This window comes from Lissotriton helveticus, chromosome 2_2, assembly GCF_964261635.1.
Source record: "Lissotriton helveticus chromosome 2_2, aLisHel1.1, whole genome shotgun sequence".
Classification (NCBI taxonomy): Eukaryota; Metazoa; Chordata; class Amphibia; order Caudata; family Salamandridae; genus Lissotriton; species Lissotriton helveticus.
Window position 1 is genome coordinate 84,666,575 of NC_136060.1, and position 14,249 is coordinate 84,680,823.

The window sequence follows — 14,249 nt, forward strand, 5'->3', positions numbered from 1 at the left end:
ACTTAAACTCACACCAGAGAATCAGGTGGACTGTGTACTATCGGAGGTGCAGACACACTGGCAGCACCTGACATAGGAGACTGAACAACAGACACAGCGCTAGCATCTGATACATGAGAGATAGCTCCCTACACAGTGGCAGTACCTGATACAGGAGAGTGAACAACATACACCATGCAAGTAAATTCTACATGAGAATGAACCACAGATACAGTCCTAGTATCAGGGACATGAGAGTGAACAACAGACACAGCGCTAGCATCTAATACATGTGAGTGAACAACAGACACAGTGGCAGTACCTGATACAGGAGAGCGAACAACAGACACAGTGCTAGTATCTGACACCTGAGAGTGGACAAAGGACACAGTGCCAGTATCTGACACATGAGAGTGAACTGCAGCTGGGGTAGTGACATCACTGTACTGATGACCCACTGGGCTGGGGAAACAACCTTTACAACACAACTTTTACAAAGCACTACCATTACAACAAAACTTTTACAACGCAACATCCATTACATCGCATGCCATTATAACGCAGCCATTACAACGCATGACACTACAAGGCATACCATTACAACGCATGTCATTACAACGCATACCATTACAACGCATACCATTACAACGCATCCAACATTTACCCTACTATTGCACCCCCTGGAGTTAGAATAGTAATTTTTACCCCTGCACTATCCAACACTTACCCTACTGTTGCACCCCCTGGAGTTTGAATAGTCATTTTTACCCCTACACTATCCAACATTTACCTTACTGTTGCACCCCCCCTGGAGTTAGAATAGTAAATTTTACCCCTACACTATCCAATACTTACCATACATGCAATGTAATGTTATGCGTGTAATGGTATGCATTGTAAAGGTAGTATGCATTGTAATGGAATGCGTTGTAAAGGTAGTTTTTAAAAATTAGTTGTAATGGCATGCGTTGTAATCGAATGCGTTGTAATGGATGTTGTGTTGTAAAAAATGCATTGTAAAGGTATGTGTTGTAAAAGTATGCGTTGTAACGTCATACATCCACTGGGCTGTATGGTCCAGGAGGCTGGGTGGCACTGGGAGCTGGAGACAGCTGTACAGGAAAGACAGTATGAGGCTTAGTTATTTGCGGTGTGTGTCTACGCATTTTGGGGATCTGTAAGCTCGGTCTGGACTTGCCAGGATTGGGAAGTGGGGCTGGCTCCACAGACACACTTCCCATCAAAGATGGATCATGTGCTGGTGGTGTTCTGCTCTCTGGGGACGTGCTGGACCCTGCTGAATGCTTGCTCTGGCCCTGCCTCCTGCCCTCAAACACCTGTGTAACAGGGGACCCCACAACACTGTACTCCTTCCTCTGCTTCACAGGAGTGGAGGTGGGAGTCGAGGTATGGGGTGAATCAATCTCTGAGACATGTATCTTACGATCCCTCACCAACACCAGCTCCAGGGGAGGCATGGCTGATGGCTGTATGTCCTTGTGGTCGTCTTGTCCCTGGGAGGTTCTTGTTCTTGGGAGATGCCTTGTCCTTGGGAGGTGCCTTGTCCCTGGGAGGTGCCTTGTTCTTGGGTGATGCCTTGTCCTTGGGAGGTGCCTTGTCCTTGGGAGGTGCCTTGTCCTTGGGAGGTGCCTTGTCCTTGGGAGGTGCCTTGTCCTTGTCAGGTTCCTTGTCCCTGGGAGATGCCTTTTCCTTGGGAGATTCCTTGTCCTTGGTATATGCCTTGTCCTTGGGAGATGCCTTGTCCCTGGGAGTGGTCATGGATGGGGACGCCTGAGTGCCCTGTGTCTCATCTGAGGGGCAGATTATGTTGTGCCCTGCGCTGCTTCTAGCTTTCCCAGATGATGGTGTCTGTGGCCTGTGTTGCTTTGCCTGCTGTTTGTGTTGTCTGCGTGTGCCATACCCAGAGTGTGAGGCAGGATCGGAGAGGTCACTCTCCTCTGTTACAGCCTGTGGTGTGGACACAGGGACAGAAGCTGAACTTTGGGCATTTGACAGCTGAATGGCTGCTGTCACTTTCGAGGACAAGGCCTGGACAGTCCTGTGTATACCAGCCACATCCACATACATCCCATCCATGAAAGCTACCACCTGGCCCAACTTCCTGTCTTGGTCCAGGAATGCATTTAGCATGTTAGTCCGACCCACACACAGCTGGTGCAGCAAGTCAACTGCCTCAGCACTGAGGGCAGTTTGGCACACAGGGTCAGATGCAGCGGTGCCTGGACCAAAGGACACGCTGTGTCTTCCACTCTGCCGAGCACGGGCAGTACTTGTTGCAGTTTGCGGGAGGGTGGGCCCTGTACGCTGTGTGCCAGTTGAGGGGGTCGATTTCCCACTCCCTGTGTCACCTAAGAATGAATACTCACCCCCGCTGTCGGATGACGAGGATGTTGGTTTCTCAACAAGTGAGTCCTCATGGACACTACTGCCACCCTCAACGATGCTGCTCACATCTGTCTCGGTCATATCCTGTGTTACAATAGAGCACAATGCATTGTAATCAACTGCCTTTGTTGTCTGTCTGACACTGCAGCCAGATCAGGATGTGTCACTGATAGGATGCATGCTATCAGTGGGGTCATGCTATGGTGTGCCAACCTGCCAGCATGTGGAAGTGTATATGTCGCCTGTTGCACACCCCCACGGCACGCACCTCGCGTGCTATGGCCCTCCATATGCCCTTACGCTGGTGAAGTTTGAGCTACGGATATGGGAGGTAAGAGGAAGACATGTCAGTGTACATTAGTCAGTCAACACAGGCACACTGTACATGTGAATCACACAAACATAGCAGGGGAACAGCAGATATGGCTGGCAGGTACATATGCCATGAGACTTAGAGAAAAGGCATGGGAGGCACACACAAACTAGATAGCTGGGATGGGGAGTGGAACAGCACATGTACCAGCATTCACATGTCTTCTTGGTGCCCATGGGTGAATCAGATGTCATATCATTGTAGCAAATCAGCCTGTGAGTGAACCAGACAAACCCCACAATGTCCAGGCAGGGCTGGAGCAGACCCACATTGCTCTCAAATGCACACCACCGAACAACATGGCCCTGGTGTAAAGGGATCTGTGCCTTGGCCCCAACATGGAGGGACATGGACATGCAATTCCCACACCGCCCCCACGGATTGTCACATGCACACAACAGACCTGATTCAGCCCACTAATTACTGGCCTTCATATGGCATGTGCTCTGCGACACTGCGTGCCACACCCATCTCAAAGTGCGTACTGCAAATCATGAGGAACTGGGTACACATCACATCACCCTGCACACAACATGCCCAACTGTGTCCCACACAGCCCCCCAGCATGCCCAGACAGCAGCTGCACAGAGTAAGTAGTGCACTCCATGCCCCCTCATTTACATCACACTACACTTACCAGCACTCCAGGGGCACCGTATAGCCTCCCATACTGGTTGAGCACCCTGTCCACGAGGACATCCAGCTCCTCAGTGGTGAAGGGACAAGACCGGATCTGCATAACCCTCGCCATCACGGTGTCCAGGACACAGGTAAGCATGGGCGAAATCTGCGAAATCGCGGTCCGCGAAATCGTGCGAAAGCGAATTCGCGATCCGCTTAATTCGCGAATTCGTGCGAAATTGCGAATATTGTTTTTTTTGCGTGTTCGCTGGGCTTTTTGTGCGTTCGCGGGCCGCTTGCACGGCGAAGTTACCCATGAGGTCGTGTATGGGCACAGCACCCTCTGGTTCACCACTGCCACCCTCTGGTTCAGCACTGTCACACTCTGGTTCACCACTGCCACCCTCTGGTTCATCACTGCCACCCTCTGGTTAATCACAGCTCCCTCTGGTTCACCACTGCCACCCTCTGGTTCACCCCTGCCACCCTCTGGTTCAGCTCTGTCACCCTCTGGTTCAGCACTGTCACCCTCTGTTTCACCACTGCCACTCTCTGGTTCACCACTGCCACCCTCTGGTTCATCACTGCCACCCTCTGGTTCATCACAACACCCTCTGGTTCAGCACTGTCACCCTCTGGTTCAGCACTGTCACCCTATGGTTCAGACCTGTCACCCTCTGGCTCACCACTGCCACTCTCTGGTTCACCACTGCCACCCTCTGGTTCATCACAGCACCCTCTGGTTCACCATTGCCACCCTGTGGTTAACCCCTGCCACCCTGTGGTTCACCCCTGCCACCCTCTGGTTCAGCACTGTCACCCTCTGGTTCAGCACTGTCACCCTCTGGTTCAGCACTGTCACCCTCTGGTTCACCACTGCCACTCTCTGGTTCATCACTGCCACCCTCTGGTTCATCACTGCCACCCTCTGGTTCATCGCAGCACCCTCTGGTTCACCACTGCCACCCTCTGGTTCACCCCTGCCACCCTCTGGTTCAGCACTGTCACCCTCTGGTTCAGCACTGCCACCCACTGATTCACCCCTGCCACCCTCTGGTTCAGCACTGTCACCCTCTGGTTCATCACTGCCACCCTCTGGTTCATCACAGCACCCTCTGGTTCACCACTGCCACCCTCTTGTTCACCCCTGCCACCCTCTGGTTCAGCACTGTCACCCTCTGGTTCAGCACTGTCACCCTCTGGTTCAGCACTGTCACCCTCTGGTTCACCACTGCCACTCTCTGGTTCATCACTGCCACCCTCTGGTTCATCACTGCCACCCTCTGGTTCATCGCAGCACCCTCTGGTTCACCACTGCCACCCTCTGGTTCACCCCTGCCACCCTCTGGTTCAGCACTGTCACCCTCTGGTTCAGCACTGCCACCCTCTGGTTCACCCCTGACACCCTCTGGTTCAGCACTGTCACCCTCTGGTTCATCACTGCCACCCTCTGGTTCATCACAGCACCCTCTGGTTCACCACTGCCACCCTCTTGTTCACCCCTGCCACCCTCTGGTTCAGCACTGTCACCCTCTGGTTCAGCACTGTCACCCTCTGGTTCACCACTGTCACCCTCTGGTTCACCACTGCCACTCTCTGGTTCACCACTGCCACTCTCTGGTTCACCACTGCCACCCTCTGTTTCATCACTGCCACCCTCTGGTTCATCACTGCCACCCTCTGGTTCATCGCAGCACCCTCTGGTTCACCACTGCCACCCTCTGGTTCATCACTGCCACCCTCTGGTTCATCACTGCCACCCTCTGGTTCATCACAGCACCCTCTGGTTCACCCCTGCTGCCACGCTCTGGTTCAGCACTCACCACTGCCACCCTCTGGTTCATCACAGCACCCTCTGGTTCACCACTACCACCCTCTTGTTCACCACTGCCACCCTCAGGATCATCACTGCCACCCTCTGGTTCATCACTGCCACCCTCTGGTTTGCCACTGCCACCCTCTGGATGATCCCTGTCCTCCTCTGGTTCATCACTGCCACCCTCTGGTTCATCACAGCACCCTCTGGTTCACCAGTGCCACCCTCTGGTTCATCACTTCCACCCTCTGGTTCACCACTGCCACCCTCTGGTTCATCACTGCCACCCTTTGGTTCATCACTGCCACCCTCTGGTTCATTACTGCCACCCTCTGGTTCGCCACTGCCACCCTCAGGATCATCACTGCCACCCTCTGGTTCACCACTGCCACCCTCTGGTTCACCACTGCCACTCTCTGGTTCACCACTGCCACCCTCTGTTTCATCACTGCCACCCTCTGGTTCATCACTGCCACCCTCTGTTTCATCACAGCACCCTCTGGTTCACCACTGCCACCCTCTGGTTCATCACTGCCACCCTCTGGTTCATCACTGCCACCCTCTGGTTCATCACTGCCACCCTCTGGTTCATCACAGCACCCTCTGGTTCACCCCTGCTGCCACCCTCTGGTTTAGCACTCACCACTGCCACCCTCTGGTTCATCACAGCACCCTCTGGTTCACCACTACCACCCTCTTGTTCACCACTGCCACCCTCAGGATCATCACTGCCACCCTCTGGTTCATCACTGCCACCCTCTGGTTTGACACTGCCACCCTCTGGATCATCACTGTCCCCCTCTGCTTCATCACTGCCACCCTCCGGTTCATCACAGCACCCTCTGGTTCACCAGTGCCACCCTCTGGTTCATCACTTCCACCCTCTGGTTCACCACTGCCACCCTCTGGTTCATCACTGCCACCCTTTGGGTTATCACTGCCACCCTCTGGTTCATTACTGCCACCCTCTGGTTCGCCACTGCCACCCTCAGGATCATCACTGCCACCCTCTGGTTCACCACTGCCACCCTCTGGTTCATCACTGCCACCCTCTGGTTCACCACTGCCACCCTCTGGTTCATCACTACCACCCTCTGGTTCATCACAGCACCCTCTGGTTCACCACTGGCACCCTCTGGTTCACCCCTGCCACCCTCAGGTTCAGCACTCACCACTGCCACCCTTTGGTTCACCACTGTCACCCTCTGGTTCACCACTCCCACCCGTCTTGTTCACCACTGTAGATTATGGGGGGAAAGCACACCTGCCCAGCCTCAACTGAGATGAATTAATTTGGGGCTGGTTAATGTGTCACTGAATTTGTGCTTCAAGTCTGGCACCTGCTTCCTTAGCTGTAAGTGCTTCCTGTTGCAGTTATTTTTTTACAGGAGCATAGTGCCATACTTGTAACTATTCTCTGACCCTGCTTTGAGGGTCAGAGCAGGATCAGAGAATAGATGCAAGTAGGCAACTGAACTCTGGAGGGGCCCCTCAGGAAGCACTACAGGGAATGGTTACAAATTAGCTTGAACTTTTGCACCTGCTAAGTGCTTTCTGTTGTGCAAAATTCGTTTTTCTGCAATTTTCGCGAGATTTGCGAGGCGCGAAATCGAACTTGCAATCCGCAAATTCGTGCTAATTTGCATATTGTTTTTTTTGCGTGTTCGCGGGGTTTTTTGCGTCTTCGCGGGCCGCTTGGCAGCGCAACGACCGCGAAGTTACCCATGCGGTCGTACATGGGCGTGGCCATCTTGTGCGCATTGCGTATTTCCGGTTCCGGGTGCTAGCTGCGTGTTCGCGTTGTGTGCGTGGCGCGTTTATGGGTTCGCGGGCGTTTTTGCGTGCTCGCGGGGGAAATATCGCGCAAACTTACCCACGCGGTCCTCTACGGGCGCGGCCATTTGTTTTTCATTCATTGCTATGGTTTTTGGGCATGCTACCTTTCTATCCATCTTACATCTTTGTAATCCTATGTTTTTCTGAATTTTTTTTGCTTCTTTTGCTTATTATCTATCTCTACAATTTGCTACATCTATATTTTGTGTTTTTGTTAACTTTTTGTTACTTTATTACCTACTTTATTTCTTTCACTCTCTCTCTTATTTTTTTTCACACCTATTCTTCTTTCCTTCTTCTTGTGCCCAGGACCATGGCCAAGGGAGCGGACAAGGACAAGGCGAAGGACCCAGCACCCCGTACCTGGCTCCCTTGCGGGCGTTTGAGGGGGGAGGAAGTCCAGGCCAGGGAGATCTTCTTTGCGGTGGAGGTGGCCGCCTTCATTGTTTTTGCTTCAAGTCCACCTCCCTAAGCCCGTGGCAGCAGGTGGGCGGATTGCTTCCGGTTACGGCCTCCGGGAGCGTCGCCAGCTATGGGAGAAGGTGTGCCGGTGCACGTGCAAGGAGTCTGGGGTCCGGTGCACCTACCAGCAAGTGACGCACCGGTGGAGTGAAATCCTGGACCGGGAGCATGACATGCTCGACCTGCTAGGATTGGAGATCCCTGGTCTTGGTAAGTAGCTATTTAACAACTACCTTTTTTCCTTCTGCTCTGTGATATTGCTAATCTATTGTTTTCCTGAAGTGTACGAATGCTGCTGATTCGATTACATTGCAGGTAAATTAATGTTTAAATAGCTTCTGTCATTGCAGGTGCTCGCCTGGTTATTGGCGTTGCTACTATGCTTACTTGTTTGCAACTTTTTCGTCATTTGAGAGCATTACTGCGTAATGCTAGAGACAGTAGACTCAAGCCTAGTCCTTCTTTGTACTCCTGCTGCTGCCACTTTGAAGAGATAGTGGTGGATTGATACGTTGAGTATAATATTTATTACTTGTTATAGGACATTTGTTAGTGGTCTGCAATCATGACGACGGACTGTGTCTGTCACCCGACGTCTCGTGCTGCTGAGTGATGGCAGTCGTAGTAGAACCTTTTTGTTGTTGATGTAGTTAGTGAATTACATACCTTTCCTATTAGACGGTCTGCGAATCCTGCAATACTGTACTACTATCTTCCTAGTTGACTAGATCAGATGCAATTGTTGTTAATTTGTTTCCCCGACATAATTTTAGATTGTGTTCAAAGAAATCAAATATTTCCCAAAAAACAATCATCCAAGTTGTGTTTCTTTTTTTCATGATCACCAGCAACTCCCAGGGGCAAGGCGCCGGCGGCGACTGAGACTCCGGTGGCAGAAGGTGGACAGGATCAGTCCCTTGCAGGCTCTTCTGCTGGCCCCAGTAAGTTGTTCTATTCTTATATTAATACTTATACTTCCCTAACTTTTACAGCTCCTATTCATTACAAACTGTTTCCTAATAAGTCTATGTTTTACAAAATAGTCTTTGATCTTCTTCTAATGTAGACTACTTTCTACATTCTTATCCTGCCTCTACCATCACTCTCTGTGCTACTACTATTTACGATTATGAGTCGGTCTGTGTAGGTAGCTAAGCTTGCCCATTCGGCAAACGGTGTGAAACAAAACTCTGATACAGCAATAGCTCTAGGCACTGAGTGCAGTCCTCTGGGTTGCCCTTGCTGTCTATTCCAGTCTTCTTAATGTAAGTGCTTTGACAATTTCCAAAAATAAAATGTCATTGTTTACACCAAGTAAAAGGTAGCAGTTGCCTTTTTGATTTGAGAGGAGCACATCCCATACTGCTAGTGTTTCAGGGACTATTTTGCACACAAAGAAGTATGGACAAGATAAATAGGACATTGTTGATGATAGGTGCAGTTCGTCTTTCGACATACCTCAGTCCGAACAGAAGTTGAACCCCTAATCCTCTGACCGACTATCTAGTGTGTCTGACCAATGATTTTACGACCCAGAAGAACAGAAGAAGACTACCGCCGAGTCCCGGCCTATCGGAGTCACTGAAAGAAACATGACTGCCAAGTGCAGTAGTTCAAACCTTTCCGCTCACTCACTCGTGAACAAAAACCACGCAGTGTTTGTTAGTTTTAAAGTTTTATTTTCAATTAAGAAATAAAAACGTTATTTCTTTATTTTTAATAGTGTAGTACTCTGAGTGAGCAATGGTGATGGATGAAGATGACGTTAAAGTTCAAACAACATTCCCATGAATGAAATTAGTATGACTCAAACTTAATATTGGTTAACAGACACATGAAATTATTAGAATAACTTTGCGGGAGCCCCCACCTTCTTAAAGTACTTAAAGTACTGCTGGTAATGACTTACTAGTAGTTGTTGAATCGTCTGGCAGAAGGGCAATGGAATCTTCTTTCTGTAATGAGAAAAATGGTGCACGTTAAGCAAGCATTCATCAGTTGTCATAAGAAGAAGTGTAGCATTTAATGGAATAAGCATATAAAAGGTTAACACCCTCCCCAAAACTGTTACTTTTCTTCAATCCCAGTAATAAAAAATGTGTTATGTAACATTTTCTTCCATTACGAGACAAAATAGGGGATTGTGTATGGCATCTGAAAATATGACATTTTTTTCCTAGACGTCACAACATCTGATGCGACACAGATGACCACCACTGCCGGGGCCAGCAGTGCGGAGGGGTCCACTCTGGATGCGGCGGCGCCAACAGAGGAGCTGGGGGGGGAAGACTCAGCGGCGGCGGACGGTGGTAAGTTATTATACTCCTTACTTATTGAAATTTTTTTGAGTATTTGAGTAGGCTCGCAAAGGAGTGTATGATGTACTGTACAGTAGTACACAGTACACTAGTATAAGTACACTGTACTGTTAAGAACATTTACTAATTTAGAACTACTTTTTGGGCTATCACGGAGAAGACAGTCAACCTTGACTTGTAATAGCATTAGCGGCGGTACTTCTCTGGTAACCAATGGCCCCCTCTATTTCACTTCAACTCAGCTGGCAAATTTTTATTGTGAAGCCAAGTCATATCAGATGTAGTTTAGGGATGTAAAGAACGAAAAGTTAAAGAAGGGTGAAACGAAGGACGAGCGAGTGTTAATATTCATGACTGTAAAGAATGGTTTTGTTGAATGCAATTCAACATAAGAAGACGGCGGTTTCCAAAATATAATGGTTGTTGATAAAAAGAAATGTTGGTACATTTGAGACATTAAGAAGAATCATAGACGTACTTTGGAAGCCTGAATGTTATCTTCTTTATCCTCCTCGTCGATAGCAGAGGTGTATGATGTAGTAGAGCAGACGCTGAGTGGATGAAGTATGGCCAGTGGCGGTGCCACCCCTATAGAAAAGTAAGACATTCCTATCCCCACCTGCATGTACTGCTTAAGGTACTGCGAGTCTGCATCATCATGGCCTGTGTCTGTATTTCTTGGGTGAAAGCTGAGTGAGTTGCCATTATGGAGGCTACCACAAGTTCACGTACCAGTAATTTATTTTGCAAAACAAGAGAAAAAAAGTAAAAAAGGCCTTTTTTAGTAGAAAATTATTTTGACTTTATGATAAAGACTATTGGCTACAGTATTTTTCTTTCTTTCTTCATAGATGCTACTCCCAAAAAGCTCCCCCGCAAGGAGATGGCTGTCAGGGCAAGGGCCCGTAAGCTGGAGGCTATTTGTGCCGAGTATCGGCGGTTGTGAGCTCGGGAGCATGAGGAGACATCAACCTCTACATCCTCCTCCACTGCCCCCGGGTCCACCAGCCAGAAGCCTCCAGCCAAACGGAGCCGTGGCCCGACAGCCTCCCGCCGCCGCCGCACAGCAGCAACAAAATCAGCGCCCCCTCCCCCCCAGATCCTGGATGGTTCGTGTGCGCCGGCTCCGTAGAAGAGTGGACTACCTGGAGCAGTTGGCCAAATCACATCAGCGCCAGCTCCGGGACCTCCGCAAAGAGCAGCGGGACATGCAGCAACAGCTTGCCAGACTACGCACTCGGAGGAAGTGACTGTCCCTTGCCCCTTTTATAAAGACTGTTGGGGGGTGGGAATTGGGTGTTTGGGAAAGGGGACTTTTTGACTTTTTGACATTGGTTGGGTTAGGGAGGGGGGGTGAGTTTGCGTAATTTATTTTATTGTTGTGCTGAAAACAACATGAATATATATTTCTTAATAATTATTTTCTTACAAAAACACAGTATACGCGTTCATATATTATTTTGTGTGGGGGTTGGCAGTGGTTACTGGACGTTTGTTTTCTTCAAACTTACCAGCATGAATGAAACATCTAGTCCTGAAATGTACCAACATGCAAGTAACCGAGTTAGTAAATTTAGTAGCCCTACTACTGTACTTTACTAGTAGTACTGTCAGTCTCTCCTCTCCTCCCAACTTAGTCCTCCTAGCCCATTATTCTACTACCTCTCCAATATGCTTATCTTACCTGTGATTTGTGTTTGAGAATCGGGGTAGCCCCAGGGCTGGCTGCATTGCAAATGGTGATTAAGGTTGGTTGTTGACTTGAATCCTCGACGGATGCAATATCATTGTTATGCTGGTAGCAGTAGTGGTACACACTGGCAGTATCACCATATGAAAAAAAGAGGAAATTAAACACTGAGTGGCCGGAGCATAGCATTAGAAACAGTACAATAAATAGCACGGTACAGAACAGTGCCCTAAATTGTAGCCTAATCAGTGCCAACGTAAAGTAAGCATTAAGCATTTGATTGTTCACGTCGTGTAGGAGGAGGATGTTCTTATCAGTCCACAATGGCGCACATGAGCTTCTGGTTGCTTTGACCTTATCCTCCACAACAAGTGTGTGGAATGTATTGTTGTTGTCAGTCACACCTCAATGAAATACCACACAGCCCGGGGAAAGAGGGTTAGGGTTTGAAAATTAGATGGGAATGGGTTTTTTTGGGAAAGTTTGGTAGAGAGGGAAAAAAACACAGCATGGACAGTCAAACAACAAATGAAGAGAAACAAATCTTTGGATTTGAAGATATTGATACATCTTTAAAGGGACATAAAGGAAGTGCACTACTGTATGCCAGAAGTTGTTTACTAAATGGATGGTTAGGTTACTGACAAGTAGTACAACTACTTACTGCAACTTACTAGTAACTACGAAGAAACAAGTTGACAGTACAGGGCTGCAGTCATTACGCAATTTCACTTGCCCCTCTGCCCTCAGAGAGAATAAACACTTAGAACATTAAATTATGTGTTAAACATAGCAAAGACGTATCAAATAGCTGGAGGGATGAATTTGAAGCAGAGATCAAACAAACGCACAGAGTCACACTCGTAGAAGTAAGTTCAAGTTCACAAGAATATCATTTAAAAGATAAGGAGAATTTTGGATACTGTTACTGTTTTTTGTAGTTGTCCCGTTGAATTTGTGAAGTTGATGCATCCAGCCATTCCTCTCATTCGCGGTACTCCTTCATTCCATCGGATGCTCTGTCGATCAATCTTGGTGACCAGACACACTGTCCATTGCCTGCCTGATGCAGATTTGCGGATCGCTAATTGTAAGCCTGAGTAGTACATTGATGGCACAGGGTAAAAGCCTGCCTGTAATTGATGATGGAAAAACACAACAGTAAGTGATAAATACACCTCGGAGAAAAAAATATATAAGGCACGCTGTGTAGTGCAAAAATTATACTGTCACATTCAGAGATGACAATCCCCAAAATCTAGAACACCCCACATTACCCTCCCAAAAACGTGCAGAATACTGCTGCTACCTCGCAGAGGCCTAATTTCAAATCGTGCCAAAACGCACTCAGAAAGTATGCCCAAAACCCCCCTTTACCACCATGGATTTTCTTCAAACCACTTGCAATCAAAATTAGACATTCCAACAAGTGTTCCAAGACCCCACCCAGTCGTAAAAATCTAGAACACCCCCAAACACATGCAATACAATACTGCTAACCCTAACGATCCCCAAGTTAAGAATAGTGCCAAACGCTTTCTTTAACTAGGCCAAATCCCCCTTTCCCACCATGGATTTTCTTCAAACCACTTGCAACCAAAATTACACATTCCCACGAGTGCTCAAAGACCCCAGAACCAAGTTGCAAAAATCTAGAACACCCCCAAACACATGCAATACTGCTGCTAACCCTAACAAGCCCTACATTAAAAAAAGTACCAAAACGCTTTTCACCATGGATTTTCTCCAAACCACTTTTATCCGGTATTAGACCTTCCCAGCAATGCTACAAGACCCGCCAACCCACCCGCAAAAAAAGCAGAACACCCCCAAACAGGCAAAAAGCAAAAATGGAAAATCTCATACTTAGAATATTTTCGGCCTTCTTTCAATTCTGTCCAAACGCGCTGTGCAGCTAGGTCATAACTCCACTTTTCCACCATGGATTTCCTGAAAAACAAATGCAATCAAAATTAGACTGTGCCAGCAGTGCTCCCAGATCCCAAAACCCACCCTCAAACACCATGAACCCCCCAAACAGCCCCCCAGAAACAGGCAAGTGAGCAAAAACGGAAAAAGAATTTCACCTTGGATTTTGTCCAAACCACTTTATTCCAATATTAGACCTTCCCAGCAATGCCCCAAGACCCGCCAACCCACCCGCAAAAAAGTAGAAGACCCCCAAACAGGCAAAAAGCAGAAATACAAAAACGGGCACTTAGAATTATTTTGGCCTCATTCCAAAATCACTCCATGCGAGCTCTGCAGCTAGGCTCTAACTCCCCTTTGCCACCATGGATTTTCTTCAAACCACTTGCAATCAAAACTATCCATACCCAGCGTTGCTCCAAGCCCCCCCCCAACCCCCCCAAAACTTTTTCACCATGTATTTTATCCAAAACACTTTTATCCGGTATTAGACCTTCCTAGCAATGCCCCTAGACCCATCAACCCAGGCGGAAACAAGTTTAACACCCCCAAACAGCCAAAAAGCAAAACCTTAAAAAGTGAGACAGCAAATTTCGGCCCTACCAGGAATTCAGTCCAAATGTGATGTGCAGCTAGGCCCTAACTCTCCTTTTCCACCATGGATTTCACGGAAAACAAATGAAATGAACATTAGACTGTGCCAGCAGTGCTCGCAGACCCCAAAACCCACCCACAAAAACCTAGAAGCCCCCCAAACAGCACCCCAAAGACAAGCAAGTGAGCAAAAACGCAAAAACTTTTTCACCTCCGATTTTCTCC